We start from the raw sequence: 20,736 nt of genomic DNA, 5'->3' as shown, positions 1-20,736 counted from the left end.
AAAAAAAAAAAAAAAAAAAGTAAAAAAAAAAAAAAAAAAAAAAAAAAAAAAAAAAAAAAAAAGATACCAATAGATAAAACTCACATAAATGAAACTCTTTGTGGTCCTCAAAAAATTTTAAGAGTATAAAGGGATCTTCAGACCCAAAATCTTGAAAATCTGATTCTCTGCTTCATGCTTCTAATGATTTCTGCAGTGTCTTTCAACACTGTTCCTCCTCCGGAGAATTTGGTTGTTTGACTTTCAATTAGGTTTTTCTCCACCTGAAAAAAATAAAGCTCTTCTTATGTCAGTCCACTATTCTTTATCATAAGGAAGATTATCAGCATATTATTGTTAGAAAAGCTGAAACAATGGAACTTTTCAATTCAATAATAAAAACGTAGTGGCTAAAATTTACTGAGTACTTGCTGTGTATCAGGCTCTGTGCTAAGAGCTTTATTTTCTCCTTTAATCCTCTCATCAGTACCTAGAAATAGGGTGACCACAGTTCTGGGCTTATGCCACTTGTTCAGGCATAATTGTTAATATTATCCCCTTTCCATCACATTAAAGTTTTCCAGTTTGGACATAAATTTTCTTATCATCCTACTTGTAAAAATTATTATCCACAGTTTACAAACGAGGAAACCAAGGCATTGATAGATTAAATGTCTTGCCCAAAGTACATCACTTGTAAATATGAATCTGGGATCCTAACCCAAATCTGTCTAGCTTTATAGTCCAGTCTTTTAAGAATTACAAGATGTTCCTGGGATACCGGGGTGGCTCAGTTGTTTAAGCAGCTGACTCTCGATTTTGGCTCAGGTCTTAATCTCATTGATTGTGAGATTGGGCACCTGCCTGGGCATGGAATCTGCTTGGGATTCTCTCTCTCCCTCTCTAAAAAAAAAAAAAAAAAATTACAAGATGTTTTACAGTGATATCACACCTGAAATTTATATTGAACACAACTATAGTAATAAACTCCCCAATTAAAAAAAATGTATAATGCAAAATTTATGACAACATTTTAAGATCAGTTTCACTAGTAAAACTCAGAAATAAAAGATGTGCCTCTCCCATGCTCATCTTTCACACAGTTTAGAGCCCGTACTGGCTATCAATCGTTTGCAGAAGAGCAATGCTGCCTCTGTGTGTGAGCACATGTGGGGATTTGGGGATGTGGGGAGGAATAGAGTTCTTTCTGGTTCAATAAAGATGAAGGGTATCTATTTATAGAACAGGAATGGTGAACTAAACTGCTAGAGGCCTTCCTAATATGGATTCTCCCTGATCATAAGTAACAGAACACTGGTTTTGCAGAGGGTATAAATATGCCTAGCTAAAAACTACATCTCCCAGTACTCCTTGCAGATGAAGGACATAAATATATTATGCAGTTCTGGCCAATGAAATACGAGTGGAAGTTGTTGGATGAGGCTTCTGTAAATGCTTCTTAAAATGAAAGGCAAATTTAACTGCCCTGTGCCTTTTGCCCTTCATCCTTACTTTTCTTTACGTCTGGAATTCAAATGCAACCCTGGAGTTTGAGCAGCCATGTTGTGACTGCAAAGGAGCAAGCATGTGCTAAGGATTACTAGGTGAAGGGAGGCCGGAGGGGCTTGTCTCTCTGAGGACATTGTGCATGTGTCAAAGCAACCCTGGACAAAAAAGACATAAAACTGGTAATATGTTTAAGCACTGCTTTTTCCAATTTTATTATAGTCAAACTAAATTCCTAAATATTGCAGTGTGACCCCATGTTCATTCCACTTTCACGATGGATATCATTAATTAATGACAGCACTCCTTGCTGGCACATTCTAAATATAGCCTCAGACTCCATCTCAAAATAAGTGCCTGGAACCCACACAGGAGCAGATCAGCCACATTGCCCAGCAGCTCGGGCTTGAGAAAGACATGATCCAAGTGTGGTTCTGCAGCCCTCACCAGAAGGGCAAACAATTTAGCAGTGACTATTCCGGATGAGAGGATTTTGAGGCTGCAGGTGTCCTATCTCAGGATCACCAGTATCCCTTTCTGTAGCACCAGGGCCTGATTTTGGTACCCCAGGCTAAGTCCCTCACTCCTCTAAGCTGTACCCCTCGATCCCTTTCCCTGAGGGTAGACCCTTTCCCTGTGTGTCTATCACTACTTTGGGCTCCCCCATGCATTCAACCTGAGATGCCTGCCCTCTCCCAGGAATGGGGAAAGAGGAGAGGGGAGAGCTATGAGAAGAGAACCCTGGGGTTTATACCAGGGCTTTTGGGATTAAGTTCTTCATTCACTAAGAAAGGAATTGGGAACACAAAGGGTGTGGGGACAAGGAGTTTTGAGGAATTGGTCGGAGGGAAGGTGAAGTTCAGTGACGCTGTTGATTTTAATGCATACATCGGTCATCACTTTGTTCTTAAAGAAGCCTAGGAGAGACAAAGCGAGGTAATGTATTTCAGAATAACATAATATTTGTGATAAAATGTTAAGGTAAATTTCACTAGTAAAACTCTGAAGTAATAGATGTGCTGCTCCCATGCTCATCTCTCACATGGTTCAGAGGCCCATTACCAACAGGTCAGAGAGATACCGGCAATTAAACCTTGTTTCATGCCTGTCCTGGAGCAACTTCTATGATGATTTGGGGACATGAAAAGATGCTCCACATCATTAGCGATTAGGGAAATTCAAATAAAAACCACAATGAGATACCACTTCAAACACCAGGATGGCTATAGTCAATAGCCAAGTTCTGTTGAAAAATGTGAAGAAAATGGAACCTTCATACATTGCTGGTAAGAATGTAAAAATGGTACAGCTGCTTTGGAAAACAGTTTGGCAGTTCCTCAGAATGTTAAACATAGAATTTCAATGAGACCCAGCAATTCTACCCCTAAGTATATACCTATGAGTTGTGAAAACATATCTCTATGGAAAAGCTTGTACATGAATGTTTATAGCAGGATAATTCTAATAGCCAAAAAGTAGAAAGAGCCCAATGTCCATCAATAGAAGAACGGAAAAACAACATGTGACATAGTCATACAATATCGTATTTGTCAGCAATGAAAAGGAATGGATTTCTGATGCACGCTACAACATGGATGAACTTTGAAAGCATTATGCCAAAATAAGCCTTAGTTTCTGTCTTTTAATTGTCACCCAAATTACAAAGTAGACAGTATTTTTTTAAATTTTGCATTTAAGTAATCTCTCTAACCAATGTGGGGCTCAAACTTACAATTCCAAGATCAAAAGTTGCATGCTCCATGGCCTCAGCCAGTCAGGCACCCCAACGTAGACAGTATTATTCCCATTTAACAGTTAAGGAAAGTACAGCTCAAAGAGATTAAGTCTCTACAGCCACATAAACAATACCACGAAATTGGAATGTTAATGGAAAATATATTCCTTTTTTTAAAGATTTATTTATTTATTTTAGAGAGCAGACTCCCACCGACTAGGGAGCCAGATGTGGGGCTCGATCTCACAACCCATGAGATCACAACCTAAGCCAAAATCAAGAGTCCAACGCTCAACCAACTGAGCTACCCAGGTGCCCCACTGCAAAATGTATTCTAAACACAAATAAAAACACTTAAGACAGTGTTTTTTGCTGTATAGCCACGTAATCCTTTCCTTTTCCTCTACTGTGTCCTCAGTGACCACACAAATGTCATCCATTACTTCTTCCTCTCTCCTGTTGATGCCTGGCCTTCTACTCAGTGACCTGAGCATAGCTAAGAATTTCCAGTGGAAATCAAGGGATTGTAGAGCTGGAAAGAATCTTTAAAGTTCAACTCAATCCCCCCATACTGCCTTCATTGATAGAAACTGAGATTTGGGGCGCCTGGGTGGCACAGTGGTTAAGCGCCTGCCTTCGGCTCAGGGCGTGATCCTGGCGTTATGGGATCGAGCCCCACATCAGGCTCCTCCACTATGAGCCTGCTTCTTCCTCTCCCACTCCCCCTGCTTGTGTTCCCTCTCTCGCTGGCTGTCTCTATCTCTGTCGAATAAATAAAATCTTTAAATTAAAAAAAAAGAAAAAGAAACTGAGATTTACACAAATGAAAGGTCTTGTTTAAGGTCCTACTACTACTTTGTATAAGAAATCCAGGTTTTTTTGGTCTCCCATCCAGTACTCTTTTTACATCAGACTTGCAGTTCTCAAACTCACTAGTGGTACTCAAAGACGTTCCAAGGGGCGTATGTGCTGGGAAAGTTTTGAGAAATTAGTGGTCAAATCCTCAACTTCCATACTTCTAAAATTGATCTGCTTGAGAATGTTCTTGTGGTCAAAGGTATCTTGCGGGTTCTCCTCCTTCCACTTTACAAAACAAAGACAACAACACTCGTTCTCTAATGTTAATGACACGTTGCCCAGAAGTGTAAGAACAAAGACAAACCAAGTCACAAATCAAAACACTAGTGTGAGGAAGGCTTTTTAAATAAAAACAATCTGTCTTATTATAGTAGTCGGTAACATATTTCTATGGACACAAGAATTAATAGAGGGCATATGAACTAGTCTAAAAATGGTTAATCCGAACATGAAATATTTTTTCTGTTTTGGTCAATTGTGTATTACTGATAGTTGAAATTTTGCCTCACACTAGGAGAAAATTATTTGCATTCATAAATTTCTACTTAAATACATATTTCTATAGCAGCGTGTTAAGATAAGGTGATCAATTAAAAACTTTATAGCAAAAATGTATGTTAGTATATTACATTAGGATAAAATTACGTGAGAGAAGTTGAATGCAAATACAAATTCAAAGAGAAAGGAACATTGTAAAATTCTGCCTATTGAAGGTTGATGCAGTTTTTCTAAAAGAATGAGAGTGGGGGCAGCGGCTGGCTGGCTCAGTTGGTAAAGCATGCAATTCTTGATCTGGGGTTATACATTCCAGCCCCACGCTGGGTGTAGAGATTACTTAAAAAGAAAATCCTACAAAACAAACAAACAAAAGAATGATAGTGGGTATCAAATAGCTATCATTTGACAGTCTTGGATATACAGAAAGTGATCTAATAGTTTTATTTGTAAATATTAATATTTATAGGTGCGCGTGGGTAGCTCAGTCAACTCAGCCTCCAACTTCTAGTTTCAGGTTGTGATCTTAGGGTCCTGAGATCAAGCCACAGGTCGGACTCCATGCTCAGCGGGGAATCTGCATGGGATTCTCTATCCCTCTCCCTCTGCCTCTCTCCCAGCTCTCTTTCTCTTTCTCTCTCTCTCTAAAATAAATGACTCTTAAAAAAATAAATGTTAATATTTATAATACAACAGAAAATTGCCTCCTTTGCCAATATTTTGATTTATAATGAAAAGAATCTTAAATGTTAATAATAAAATGTGGGAAGGTATATAGGGTTTCAAAATTATTTTAGGAAGTACAAGCAGAAAAACCTGAAGGCTACTGCTATAGACCATCCTCTGTAGAATATAAGTGACTCATAAAAATCCATTACCACCGTAGAAAAAAAATCCTCAATAAGTCTGCTAATTTTAACTCATTACTATCATTTCTACACATAAAAGAAAATACGGTATCATTGCTCTTTAAAAAAATTTGTTTTGAAGTCTTGAAATAACAGAGATTTTTGCTCCCACCCCTAAATTTTGCAACCTTTTCTTACACAATATTCCCAAGCACCAAGGCAGCGGGTTGCTATATGAGATTTCTGCTTAAAACCCTTCTCCTTGGGATGCCTGGGTGGCGCAGTCGGTTAAGCCGCTGCCTTTGGCTCTTTCATGATCCCAGGGTCATGGGATGGAGCCCCACCGCGGCTCGCTGCTCAGCGGGGAGCTTGCATCTCCCTCTCTCTCTGCCTGCTGCTCCCCCTGCTTGTGCTCCCTCTCTGACAAATAAACAAATAAAGTCTTTAAAAATGAAAAATAAGCGTCTGCCTTCAGTTCAGGGTGTGATCCCAGCATTCTGGGATCAAGCCCCACATCAGGCTTCTCCGCTAGGAGCCTGCTTCTTCCTCTCCCACTCCCCCTGCTTGTGTTCCCTCTCTCGCTGCCTGTCTCTGTCAAATAAATAAATAAAAATCTTTATAAATAAATAAATAAATAAATAAATAAATAAATAAAAATAAAAAATAAAATAAAACCCTTCTCCTTAAAACAAACTGCTTGTATGAGAAGGTTTCATGGGATTCATATTATTTTGCATGATCTGAATGTCACTTATTGCTCCACATTTATCTTTTTATCTCTGTGCAAACTCTGCACTTCAGTCACATACAACTTCTTTTCAGCTCTTTGAAAGTCCTGCACCTCTCTCAACTCTGGGCCTTCTCATGGGCTCTCCACTCTATTTGGAATACTCACCCCACCTCCTACCTCTCAACTATGTCTAATTTTTACATATCCAAATTTCAGTTTAGATATCCCTAGAGGCTTTCTCTGACACCCCCTGCCCCTCCCATCACTAAGAGTGGGGCAAATGTCCCTCCTGTATGTTGCTGATGAATAGTGTCCTTCTCTACCACGGTTGTACTGCAATCATCTCTTTCCTCATTTATGTCCTCCAACAGACTGTAGGGTCCAAGATAGTAGGGACAGTGTCTACTTTACTCACCATCCTATCCTCAAGGCTCACACTACCTATGGTACCTGGTAGGTGCTTAATGAATATGGGGAGAATTAATGAATGGTTAGATTGATTTTTCTGATTTATCCATTAAAATAATTCCACTGAAAGTTAACAGCTACTCTAAAAATCTTACGTTACAAAGGAACTTACTGGAGACATGTAAAGGACTCACGAATTGACAGGAAGCTCTAATACCAAGGCTTGAAAAGTAGCTAAAGGCCCAGATAAGTCCAGACAGCAAGAAAGCCGGAAAATGTTAGCAGGAATAGCTGTGGAAGGACCCAGCCATCTTTGTCTCAGGGCACTGCTGTTGGAGATAATCTTCCCACCGCAGTCAATTAAATCTCATTCCCTCTTTATCTGTGCATCACTGGGTTAAGATTCAAATTTCTGAAAAAAAAATGACCATTGGCTAATGCTCCTGTGCCCATGCAGGCCGCTAGGGGATATGGCCCCTCCCACTTCCAGAGTGGGGAGGAGGGCCTGGCTCTCAACAAGACAGTAGGGAATTCCCACAAACAGGAAGCGGGGATGGTTACGGTGCGGCCAAGCAAGTCCAGCTGTCCTTTACAGCTGTCTAGAACTAAAGCAAAGTATGTGTTCCCGTACAGAGTACTTTGTTTTGGTGTCATGTGTGCATTTAGGGCCCCTAGAATAGCTTAAAAAGTAATGAAATGCAAGAATGGAGTGTGATGTTTTCAGAGAAACATAATCTTCGTTCCGTTGTCAAATGGAATATTCAGTAATGCAGATGTGTTTATGCTCGAAGTTTTACTTAAAGAAGAGCTCAGTTAAGGTTAGAAAGAGAAATCACAAAATAGACGTGTAAAACAGCAACTGAAAAGAACTTCAAGTACTCTGGGTCGCATTATACATAGGTTATTTCCTGCTCCATTCTCAACAGTTCTACCTTTCTGTGGAAATAGGCATGAGCCTAGAAAGCCCAAGGACTTTGAAAATCACGCAACAAAGTTAAAAATGTCTGTCTGAATTTTGAGGAAAACTTGCAGTGATTAATACTTATTGAGAACCAACAAGGATACAGGCTCATATAAACAAGAGGAAGGGTTTTTCTCAGATATGGAAGAAATGAACCACCTAAGAGAAAAAAAGGTTTAGCATAAACCTGAAGAACCAGGGTTGAAAAAGAAGTACATGTCCCCCCAAAAACCTGCACATCAGTGTTTATAGCAGCTTTATTCAGAATTTCCAAAATCTGGAAGCAACCAAGACATCCTTCAATAAGTGAATGGGCAAACCAACTGTGGTACAACCATACAATAGAATATTACTCAGCAATGAAAAGAATTGAGCTATCAAGCCACAAAAGACATGGAGGATAGGTGCATATACCACTAAGTGAAAGAAGCCAATTTGAAAAGGCTACCTAGGGGCATGTAGATGGCTCAGTCAGTTAAACTTCTGCCTTTGGTTCAAGTCATGATCTCAGGGTCCTGGGATCGAGCCCCACCTTGGGCTCTCTGCTCAAGGGGGAGTCTGCTTCTCCCTCTCCTTCCGTGCTCTCTCTCTCTCCAATAAATACATATATATATATATGTATATATATAATCTCTCTCTATATATATAATATATATATAATCTAAATATATATATAATATATATATTATATATAATCTAAAATACATATATATAATATATATATTACATATATTATATATATATTATATATATATATATAATCTTTAAAAAACAGAAAGAAAAGGCTGCCTACTGTAGAATTCTAACTATATGACATTCTGGGAAGGGCAAAACTAGAGACAGTAAGAAGATCAGAGGTTCTTGGGGGAGGGTGGGATGTCCATAGGTGGAGCAAGGAATATTTTTAAGGAAGTGAACTGTTCTGTATGATACTGTAAAGGTAGGTAATGCCATTATACATTTGTCAGAATCCATAGAATGTACAACACAAAGAGTGAACCTGATGTGAACCATGAACTTCAATTAACAATAACGAATCCATACTGACTCACTAATTATAATGAACATACCACAGCAATGCCAGATGTTAATAGAAGAAACCAGAGGGTGAGGAGTATATGGGAACTCTCTGTCTTGCTCCATTTTCCTGCTCAAAAAAAAAAAAAAAATAAAGTCTATTACTTTTTTTAAAAAGAGAGAGGCACATACAAGTGTAACTTTGAAATATTATAAATGTCTTAGTTATGTTTATCGTAGTATCTATCATACTAATGAAAACTGATCGGCATTTTCTTCATGAGTGGCAGGTGAAACATCCTGGGGAATAAAAATGAAGTAGATAGACATAAACACACAAGAAAGTATTTACTGACAGGGTTAGCCAGCCCCCAAGATGAACCCCAATGATCCTCACGTCCTTTTTATTGTGGTTTTAAGCCCGTAAATTTTGCAGTATTTGTTATGCAACAATAGATAACGAATACAATGCATTTCAACTAGGATTAAAACAATGGATACACATCACAAAATAAAAATCCTAAGAACACATGAACAACTCTGGCATTGTAGGGCTTTGGAGAGGTTTCAGACTCAGGTATAGGAAGTATTACAGAGGGAAAGAAAGAAGGGAGGCAGAATCAGAATGATCTCAAGGAGTCCAGGGAACAGACCATCTGTGAAAGAGAATAGTTGCCAGCCAGGTGGATTACACCTGGCGGTGGGGCAGGAGATTTCCTCTAGGATCTCCTCTAGGAGGAGAAATTCCTTTCTAGAGAACTGCCGAGAGAGAATTAGGCTTGCTAGGAAGGAGTTGGTACAGAAGAGAAAAGCTCTTCCTTCTGGCACGTGAGACGTTTCCATCATAAAAACCAGCCCTTGACCTGTAGTCTCAAGGGATCCCTATCCATTGAGAATCTCCTTTGTGTACAAATCATCCAGTCAGTCTCATTGGTGCCTCTTAAAAAAAAAAATGAAATCAACTTCATTGTAAAATCAATTTAGGTATAGATAGTGGCAAATGTATAAGGCATACCACCACCGCACAAAGAATATTTCATTCACAAAAACAAAAATTTTCCTCCTACCCCTTTGCAGTCACTCCCTACTACCACCACTACCCCGCGCCTGACAACGAGTTTTCATGTTCTAGAATTTCTGATGAATTGTATCATAAAGTATGCAGTACTGGCTTCTCTTGCTGGATGTAATGTTTTCGAGATTTGTCATGTTGTAGCTTTTATCAGGAACTGCATTGTATGGTTGTACCACATTGTTTATCCATTCACCTGTGGTTGGACATTCAGGTTGTTTCCAGTTAATAGCTATTATGTATAAAACTATTACATTCACGTATCCACTTTTAGAGTCTCATATAGAATGGTTTCACAGCCCTAAAAAAATCTCCTGTGATTCACCTATTTAACCCTCTCCCATTCCCCTCAAGCTTCTGGCCACTCACTGATCTTTTTAACATTGCTATGGTTTACCCTTTCCATAATGTACTTGTAATTGTCATCATACAGTAGTCTTTTCAGACAGGCATCTTTCACTTAGCAGTATATGTATCTAAGATTCATCCATGTCTTTTTGTGGTTTGACAGCTAATTTCTTTTTATCGCTGAGAAATATTCCAGTGTATGGATGTGCCACAATTTGCTTATCTACTCACCTATCGAAGGATATCTTTGTTGCTTCCGATTTTCAGTCATTATGATTAAAGCTGAGATAATGATTTGTGTGCAGGTTTCTGTGTAGACATAATTTTTCAAATCAATTGAGTAAAAACCTGAGAGTGCAATTGCTGGATCATATAATAATATGTCTAAACTATTTTTAGCTTTGTAAGAAACTGCCAGAATGTTTGTACCATTTTCCATTTCCACCGGCAATGAATGAAAGTTCCTGTTCTCCACATGCTCACCAGCAACAGGTATTGTCAGTTTTTGGATTTTAGCAATTCTAACAGGTGTATAGTAGTATCTTATTGTTGTTTTAATTTGAAGATCCCTTATGTCACATGCTATTGAGCGTTTTTCATGTGCTTATTTGCCAACTGTATGTCTTCTTTGATGTGTGTGGGGAGTTTTTGGTTTTGTTTTGTTTTTTAGATCTGGTGCACCTTTATATAATTTTGGTTGTTTTCTTATTGTTGAACTTTAAGCATTCTTTGTATATTTTGCATACAAGTGTTTTATCAGATATGTGTTTTCCAAATATTTTCTGCCTATCTGAGGCTTGATTTTGATTGTCTTCCCAGGACAGATGTTTTTAATTTTTATTAAGTACAACTTACCAATTTTTTCTTTCATAGGTCATGCTTTTGGTGTATCTAAAAATTCATCACCAAACCCGAAGTCAAATATATTTTCTCCTGTGTTCCAACGGGAAGTTTTATAGTTTTGTATTTTAATATTTGGTCAGCAATTGATTTTTAATTTCCATGAAAGTTATATAAAATGTTTTTTAATACTTCATTTCTTCAGTTTATTGCTAATATTTGAATTACAGCTGATTTTTTTATATTGGCCTGCTATTCTTTTAGCTTGCTAAACTCACATATTAGTTCTATTAAGTTCTTCATGGACTCTTTAGGATTTTCCACAAATATGATTATGCTATCACTAATAAAGTGTTTTACTTCTTCTTTTTCATTCTGCATTGCTTTTTATTGCTTTTTCTTATGTTTTTGATAGGCTTGGACCTCTAGTGTTGAGTAGAAATGGTAAGAGCCAAATCCTTACCTTGTTCCCAATCTTAGGGAAAGANNNNTTAGTCTTTCACTATTAAGTTATGATGTTAGGTGTATATTTTTCATAGAGATTCTTTATACGTTGGATGAAGCTCCACTTCAATCCTGAGTTGCTGTATGTTTTTATCATTAATGAGTGCAGATTTTCTCAATGCTTTTATTCGCATCTATTGACAGAGCAATGGGCTTTTTATCATTAATTTCACTAACATGGTGAAATAAACTGATTGAGATAATCATATAGGGGCGCCTGGGTGGCTCAGTCGTTAAGCGTCTGCTTTCGGCTCAGGGCGTGATCCCAGAGTCCTGGGATCGAGCCCCACATCGGGCTCCTCCACTGGGAGCCTGCTTCTTCCTCTCCCACTCCCCCTGCCTGTGTTCCCTCTCTCGCTGGCTATCTCTCTCTCTGTTAACAAAGAAATAAAATCTTTAAAAAAAAAGAGAGAGATAATCATACAGTTTTTCTTTTTTAGTCTCTTAATATGATGAATTGCATCAGTTGCTCTTCAAAGGGTAAACCAACCTTGCATTCCTTGAATAAACCCTGTTTGGTCAGCATATATTATCATTTTTATATATCATTATTTGATTTGCTAGTATTTTGTTAAGGATTTTTGCACTTAAGTAAAGGAGGGATATTGTCTATAAACTTCTTTTTAAACAATGTCTTTTAGGTTTTGGTATCATATATACAATAGCTCCCTTTTTAAAAAATATTTTATTTATTTATTTGACAGAGAGACAGTGAGAAAGGGAACACAAACAGAGGCAGTGGGAGAGGGAGAAGCAGTTTCCACACAGAGCAGAGCCCCACGCAGGGCTGGATCCCAGGACCCTGGGATCATGACCTGAGCCAAAGCCACAGGCTTAACAACTGAGACACCCAGGTGCCCCTACACTAGCTTCTTAAAATGAGGGGAATTAACCCCTCATTCTCCATTTTGGGACCTCGTATTATTTTTTTCCTTAAATATTTGATAGATTTGACTAGTGAAGCCATCTGGGACTAGATCTTTTTGTGGGAAGTTTTTTAATTACAAATTTTATTTCTTTAATAGTTATTAAGTCTTATGCAATTTTAGTTATTTTTGTCCTTCAAGGAATTTGTCCATTTCATCTGAGTTATAGGATTTATTGGCATAAAGTTCTTCATAGTATCATGTTATTATCTTTCAGTGTGTGTTGTGATCTCCCCTCTTTCAACCCTGTTATTTTTAATTTATGTTGTCTCTATTTTTTTACCTGCTTAGCTAGTAGCTTATTATTTTTATTGATATTTTACATAGAGCCAGCTTTTGGTAATTCATATTTGTTTGTCCATTTTCTATTTCATTGACTTCTACTCTTTACTATTCCTTTCCTTCTACTTACCTTGGATTTAATTTACTCCTTTTTTACTAAGTTCTTGAGATGAAGCATAGATTATTGATTTTAGACCTCATTTTAAAAAATATAAGCATTAAAAACTATGCATTTCCCCCCAAGCTCTGTTTTAGCTGCATCCCACAAATATACATTGTAATTTTGTTATCAGTTCGTTCAAAACATTTTAAAATTCCTTTTGTGATTTCTTTTTGAATCCATTAGTTAATGACAAATGTGTTGAATACCCAGATAATTAGACTCTTCTCATATATCTTTCAGCTACTGGTTTCTAATTTAGTTCTATTATGGTCAGAGAACCTACTCACTATGATTTCAGTACATCTAAATTTATCAAAACCTGTTTTGATAAATATATGACCTATTTTAGTGATTATTCTAAGTCAGTTAGAAAGAATGTGTGTTCTTCTGTTGTTGGGTATAGTGTTCCGTGATAAGGAAAAAGCGTTCTATAAATGTCAGTGGGTCAATGTGGCTTAGAGGTCTTGTATATTCTTACAGATTCCCTACTTAATCTATCAATTACTGAGCTGAGTGAAATCTTTCCACTGCAATTGTGGATTGTTCTATTTCTCCTTTAATTCTACCAATTTGTCCTTCATGTATTTTGAAATGCTGTTATTAGCTGCATATGCATTTAGAAATTATATCATCCTGATGAATTTAACCCTCCACCCTTTCTCATACTTAAATGTCCCTCTTTATATCTGGCAAATTCGTTGTTTTGATGTTTACTTTTTCTTACTAGAGCCAGCTAGTAAGCTCTCTTGTGATTATTTTTTGCATGTTGTATCTTTTTCTATCCTTTTTACCTATATGTGTCTTTGTATTTAAAGCAAATCTCTTATATATAGCATCTATTTTGGTCTTGCTTTTTAAAAAAAATCCAGTTCAACAATCCCTACTTTTAATTAGAGTGTTCAGTCTGTTTTTATTTGAAGTATTCCATTTTATCTCCATTATTTGTTAACTGTACTTGTTAACTGTACCTCTTTTGTGTATGTGTGTGTGTTCTTTCTCTAGGGCTTGCAATATTCACCTTTAACTTAGCAGAAGCTACCTTCAAATAATATTATACTACTTCGAGTTTAGGGTAAGAACCTTACCACAAGGGGCACCTGGGTGGCTCAGTCAGTTATGTGTCCAACTCTTGATTTTGGCTCAGGTCATGATCTCAGGGTCCTGGGATGGAGCCCCACCTCAGGCTCTGTGCTCCCCATGGAGTCTGCTTGTCCCTCTCCCTCTGCTCCTTACCTGATGCCCACACTCTCTCTCTCTTAAATAACTAAAATCTTTTTCTTTTTTTCTAAAAAGAACATTTCCACAATATACTTCCATTTCCCCCTCCCATCCTTTGTGCTGTTTTTGTCGATTTTAATTGTACATATTTAACAGAACCCAAATTGTTTCTTTTGCTGTAAGCAATCAACATTCTTAAAAGAAATTAAAATTAAGTAAAGGATCTGTTATAATTACCCATATATTTATCATTTCTGAAGCTTGTGACTCCTTTGTGTAGATCCAAGATTATTTGATATCATTTCTTTCAGCCTGAAGAATATTGTTTACCCTTTCTTGTAGTACAGGTCAGCAAACAACAAATTCACTTAGATTTGTTTGTCCAAAAGTTTTGATTTTTTTCTTTATTTTGAAAGGCATTTTTTTAAAATATAGAATTCTAGATTGACAGTCTTTTTCTTTCACCATTTTGAAAACTGTTTCACTGTCTTCTGCCTTACACAGTTTCTAGTGAGAGGTCTATGAAAATTTTTTCTTTTTTTCTTGCTACTTTACTTTATAAGTGTTCTCTTCAGGGTGCCTGGCTGGCTCAGTTGGTTAAGCATCTGTCTTTAGCTCAGGTCATAATCCCAGGGTCCTGGGATCGAGCTGGCTCCCTGCTCAGTGGGGAGTCTGCTTCTCCCTCTCCCTCTGCCCCTCCCCCTGCTTTTGCTCTTTCTCTCCCTTTCTGTCAAATAAATAAATAAAATCTTTTTAAAAACTGAGTGTTCTCTTTGTCACTGGTCTTACCAATTTAATTATTATGTGCCTTGCAATGGTTTTCTTGCTCAACTTTCATTTATCTTTTTGGATCTATGGATTTTTAATAATTTTAATCATATTTGGAAATTTTTTTACCATTACTTCAGATCTTTTCTCCACATCTTTCTTCTCCTTTGGGACCTCAATATGTTTGGCCTCTTGAAATTATCTCAGGTCATTGAGGCTCCATTAATTATTTTTCAATTTTTTCCTCTATCTTTTTCCATACAGATGATGTCTATTTCTGTGTCTTCAAGTTCACTGATCTTTTCATCTACAGTATCTAAACTGGTATTAAATTCATCTAGTGAAATTTTCGATTCACATTTTGTATTTTTTTTTAACCTTTGGATGTACCCATTTAGTTTTTTTTATACATTCCATTTTTTCTTTATTATTTTTCTTCTCCTTTAAACATTTGAACATATTTATAATAGCTGTTTTCAATTCCTTGCCTGTTAATCACACCTGTCATTTCTGAGTCTAGAAACAGACAACAGCTCTTAGAAACATTGGCTCAGGGGCGCCTGGGTGGCTCAGTCAGTTAAGTGTCTGACTTGTGATTTCGGCTCAGATCATGATCTCATGAGTCGTGGGATGGAGCCCCATCTCAGGCTACACACAGCCCAGAGTCTGCTTGTCCCTCTCCCTCTGCTCTTCCCCCTGCACTCTCTCTCTCAAATAAATAAATAAATAAATAAATAAATAAATAAATAAAATCTTTAAAAAAAGAAAGAAAGAGACATTGGCTCATTTTTCTCCTGGTTAGAGGTCATATTTTTACCTTCTTCACTTATCTAGTGATTTTTCACTATGAACATTATGAATGTTATTATGTTGAATATTTGAGTTTTGTTGTATTCTTTTAATGAATGTTAAATTTGCTTGGTAGGCAATTTAGTTACTTGAGGATTGGCTTAATTACTTCAAGACCTAGTTTAAAGCTTTGTTCAGGGGTGCCTGGGTGGCTCAGTTGGTTAAGTGTCTGCCTTCAGCTCAGGTCATGTTGCCGGGGTCCTAGGATCAAGTCCTACATCAGACTCCTCACTCATCAGGAAGCCTGCTTCTTCTCTTTCTGCCTGCTGCTCCCCTGCTTGTGTTCTGTCTCTCTCTCTCTCTCTCTCTTTCTACAAATAAATAAATAAAATCTTTAAAAAAAATAAAGCTTTGTTCAGGCAGATCTAAAGTAGCTTTTATTCTGGGGCACCTGGGTGGCTCAGTTGGTTGAGTGTTTGACTCTCAGTTTCGGCTCAGGTCATGATCTCAGGGTTGTGAGATCAAGGATTATCTGCTTGGGGAGTTCTCCCTCTGCCCCTCCCCTCACTCTTGGTCTCTCTCTCCCAAATAAATAAATAAATCTTAAAAAAAATAAAGTAGCTTTTAGTCTAATGCTTATTTAGTCCCTCTACAAGATATAACACTTCTTGGTTCTCTATTGAATACCTCAGGTTTTTCGTGTTTTCTTTACATGGTTAGGAGGCAATTGTGTCTCTTAACCTGTTTGAGCTGCAGGACTGTTTAGCTCATAGCTCCCAGGTTGTGTACTTTGCTCAGCCCATGTAGTTTCACCTTACATAGGTTCAGATGACTATTCTGTCAAATAAGAAGGGAATCCAAGAGATTTTGGATCTCTTTCTCTGCATCTCTCCCTCCCCTTTGATTTTCTGCCCCACAGACCACAGCCATCCCACCTCCCCAAGTCCTTATCTCTGACTCATCAGCTCAGTGAGATCATCTAGTGACGTTTGGGTTTCTGGAGGCTAGAAATTGGAGCTGAAGATGTCAGTAGTGCCGGTTACCTCTGAGGGCTGTTAGGAAGAATCTTTTTCCATGCCTCTCCCCTAGCTTCCGGTGGTTTGCTGGCAATCTTTGGTATTCCTTGGCTTCTGATGCATCACCCCAATCTCTGCATTCACCTTGACCTGGCATTCTCCCTGTGGGTATGTCTGTCTCCAAATTTCCCCCTTTTAAGGACCTCAGTCATATTGGATTAGGGACCCACCCTACTTCACTATGATCTCATCCTAACGAACTATAGCTGCAATCACCCTATTTCCAAATAAGGCCACGTTCTGAGGTACTGAGGATTAGAACTTTGGCATATGAATTTGGGAGAGGGGCACAATTCAACCCATAACAATAATTAAGGTGCTTCTGACAAAATCTGTGAGATGGAAAGGGACTAGAAGAGAGAGGGGAAAGTGGAAAAAACCCATATCTTGGTCTCATAAAACAAGAAGGGAGCTTTGAGATACTGACAAAAGCTTATAAAACATGAAATAGGAGTTTTGGCATATGATTAAAAAGTTATAAAGGGCACCTGGCTGGCTCAGCTGGTAGAGCATGCGACTCTTGATCTCAGGGTCAAGAGCTCAAGCCCCACATTGGTCATGGAGCCTATGGAGCTGATAGATAGATAGATAGATAGATAGATAGATAGATAGATAGATAGAAGTTAGAAAGGTAAACAATAGCACAGGTAGCAAACAGCTGTTTATGGGAGCAAAGCAGGTAACATAAATGAGAAACAGAGCTCAGGTATTGGTGCAAGTGTTTGCTTCATAGATGTGATGAAAATTTTGGCATACTCATATGTGCTTGCCCCACTAGTGGGTGCTTGCCCCACCTGGAGAGTTCAGCCACTGGACCAGCTTTACTCTGTTCTTACAACGGGGTCATATATGCCATGTACTGGGTTCGTACCACCCCTTTGTGCCCCCCACCCGGACCCCCACCAAATTCATGTCCTTCTGGAACCTCAGAATGTGATCTTACTTAGAAATAGTGTCTTTGCAGATATAATTAGTTAAGGGAGGTTACACAGGATCAGCATGGTCCCTAAATCCAATGGCTGGTATCCTCACAAGAAGGGGAGATTTGGACAAAGAGACACAGACCCAGAGGGAGGACAGCCACTTGAAGACAGACGCAGAAATTTGAGTGATAACATCTACAAACCAAGGAACACCAGGGTTTGCTGGCAACCACTAGAAGCTCGGAAAGAGTCAAAGAAGGATTTTTCACTAGAGCTTTCAGAGCGATTATGGCCCATGCCAACACCTTGATTCCAGAATTCTCGCTTCCAGAACAGTGAGAGAATAAATTTCTATTGTTTTAGGCCACCCCATCTGACTTTTTGTGAGAAGCTAAACATTTGGATTTTTTTAAATGTTAAATCTTAACAATTTTTCAATGCTGTGTTGTTTCTTTGCTTTTTTTTTTTTTTTTTTAACTAATGGGAATCCAAACAAAATGCATCTAGCCTCCAGGCTATCCATTTGCAACTTCTACCATAAAGAAACTAAACACAGTAAAGGGATATGATTAACAAGCATGAGAACGGAGGTAAAATGAACTGAGACGGGGCATAAATATGCTAAATCCTCATCTGCCACAGCAGGAAGTAAAAAGGAAATGTCTAAAGTTGATTAATCAGGAAACAGTAAGAAAATGATGCAAACTAGTGGCTTCTGGAAAATGTGCAGGGGTTTGGGCAGGTGACTTCTACTTTTTGTTGTAAGTTCTTTCATATTCTTTGATTTTGAAAGGTTGGCATTGGGCTTGCTAAGAAGTTGGTCTAGAAGTGAGGGATTAAATTTTTCTGCCAGGAATAATAGAAGAGGCCACTGGCTGAGAAATGTTTGGAGTTGTAACGAAAGGCCCTGCCTTTCTCTGGAGATAAATAGGTCTTAGCACTTTTGAAAGAACAGAAAGAATGCATATGTTTCCACACTTTGAACTATGGAAATGAAACCACTGAGTAATGTAATCTGTTACGCTTTACAATGTTGGGAAACTAAATAATTAAAAATATATTCTGATTTCATTTTTAGAAAAACTTATCTATTTATTTACTTTAGAGAGAGAGTGAGCTTGTGATGGGCAGAGGGAGAAGGAGAGAGAGAATCCACAAGCAGACTCCCCATTGATTGCAGAGCCCGACTAAGTATGGAGCCCCCATGTGGGGCTCAATCCCAGGACCCTGAGATCATGACCTGAGCTGAAACCAAGAGTCAGCCACTCAACCAACTAAGCCACCCAGGCGCCCCATTCTGATTTCATTTTTGAATCACCTAGGAAAAACGTTGGAGGTACCATCTGTGTTTCATGGAGGTGTTTGTGCCCTTCAAAGAGGGAGTATAGATCCCTAATTATACAACTGTTCATGACATCTGACATGACTAATGATTTTAAATGATAAATCAAAGGAACCAAACCATAGAGATTGCACAAGGGGAAAATCATCTCTAGAACTACACCCAGCTTATCTTGAAATTCTTGTTTCTATAAAAACCTACCAACGCACCCTCAGTATATATTTACATGAAGTTCACAAGTTGAATTTATATAGTTAAGTAGTTATTTGAGATCTCTGAATTGCTTCTAAGAACAACATTCAGAAATTTAAGTTATATTAAACTTGAGAAACAGGTTTATTATATGTCACTTTCTTCCCTCTGAAACACTGTAGGAAAACTGGGCCAATAGCCAGAATATGTCCCTCAGTCTGTTCACACCAGTCCCAAAGGTCCTTACGCAAAGGCAAATCTGCTTAAGGCCTTCCCTCAACCTAAATCCTTAACTGAATCTCCATTGCCTTCATGACAGTTAAGGTCTTCCATGAGCTCACCTCTGCTCACCTTTCTGGCCTCATCTCTTAGCTCTCCAACCAATCCTAACGTGGTAGTTGCTGGTCCTTGGATCTGAGCTTCTGGACATACAAAGTTCCTTCCCTTCTCAACCCTCTTTCCTATGGCTAACTCCTACTTATCCATGAAAGTTCAAGTTAGGTCTGCCCCTCCTCCAAGAAGGGGCCTTCTTCATCCCTGCACAGCTGGGTTGTATGCTGTCTTGGGTATTTCCACAGGATCTTGTTGGATAACTCATCACAGCTTGGTGTGTTCACTCCCTCTCTCCTGACCCTAATTTCACTAGTGGACTTGTCACCTTATAACCATAAAAGTTGGGTTTAATGAGGGATTGTTTCTAAATAACGATTTTAGTTCTTAGCTCATGTATAAAAAAGACAGATCTCAAGCCAGATGAATACGCCAGCCCCTGCCTGTCCTGCCTAACCTTACCCCCAGATCCCTTCACATCCAATTGTCCTCTTCCCACTCCCCACGGCAGATATCCCCGTTTAATACCAGAATTATAAAAATACAAAGAGAAAAAAAGAGACAAAAAAGAAAAAGAAAGAGGATTGTTTTCTCATCGTATAATGCAGTCATAATCAACTCTCCTAACTTTCCCTTTGAATGATTTGAATATAAGTTTCCTAGAGGCTTGAATCATGTCTTATCGTGTAGCATTTTGCATTAATGAGATGCAATCACTAAATATTTACTGCTGATGATGATCTTTCAAATGACCTGATTTCCATCAATCTCTGGACTTAGCAGAAACATTGCATGAGGGTTTTTTAAAATTTTTTTTGCACAAAATTTTAATTGAAAATGACAGGATTCATGAAAGTTAAACAGTTTGCCCCATTTTACAAAAAAGTATAAAACAGATGATTAGAATGTGTCAATTTAGATCCAGGTGGACCCAGAAATTCTGCAGAATTTTTTTTTCCTGATGATTTTTTAGTATTTGCTCTGAAAAGAATCCAGATGTATGAAGGTCTTTGATTTAAACAAAAATTCTCCAAAAACAAAAGGAAACTCAAACTGCCCATATTTTCAGAAAAGGCAGAACTGGCCTAAATCTGAGAAGAGTTTTCGGTCCTACATCATTGACTTTATCAAAAGTGCTTTCCGAACATTTCCTGCTCCGATCTCTTTTCCTGCTGATATCCACATCAAAGTCCAAAGAGAAATTGTTTTAGCATCGATAAAACCTAACTGTCATTTTTGCACATTTGGTAATCCAAAAGTGCTATGAACAGCTACACTGCATCAGGACCCTCCTAAGGACATTCACAGACAATAGCTCATTCATTTTTCGGAACACTCCTGGGACGTAGGTATTAATATTATTATCATCCTTGCTTCACAAATGTAGAAATGTAAGATCAAAGAAATGATGTCATTTTCTCAACGT

Source organism: Ursus maritimus, unplaced genomic scaffold, assembly GCF_017311325.1.
Source record: "Ursus maritimus isolate PB19 unplaced genomic scaffold, ASM1731132v1 scaffold_3, whole genome shotgun sequence".
In the NCBI taxonomy this organism is placed as follows: Eukaryota; Metazoa; Chordata; class Mammalia; order Carnivora; family Ursidae; genus Ursus; species Ursus maritimus.
The sequence above is the reverse complement of the archived record's forward strand: the minus strand, read 5'-3'. Positions refer to the sequence as shown.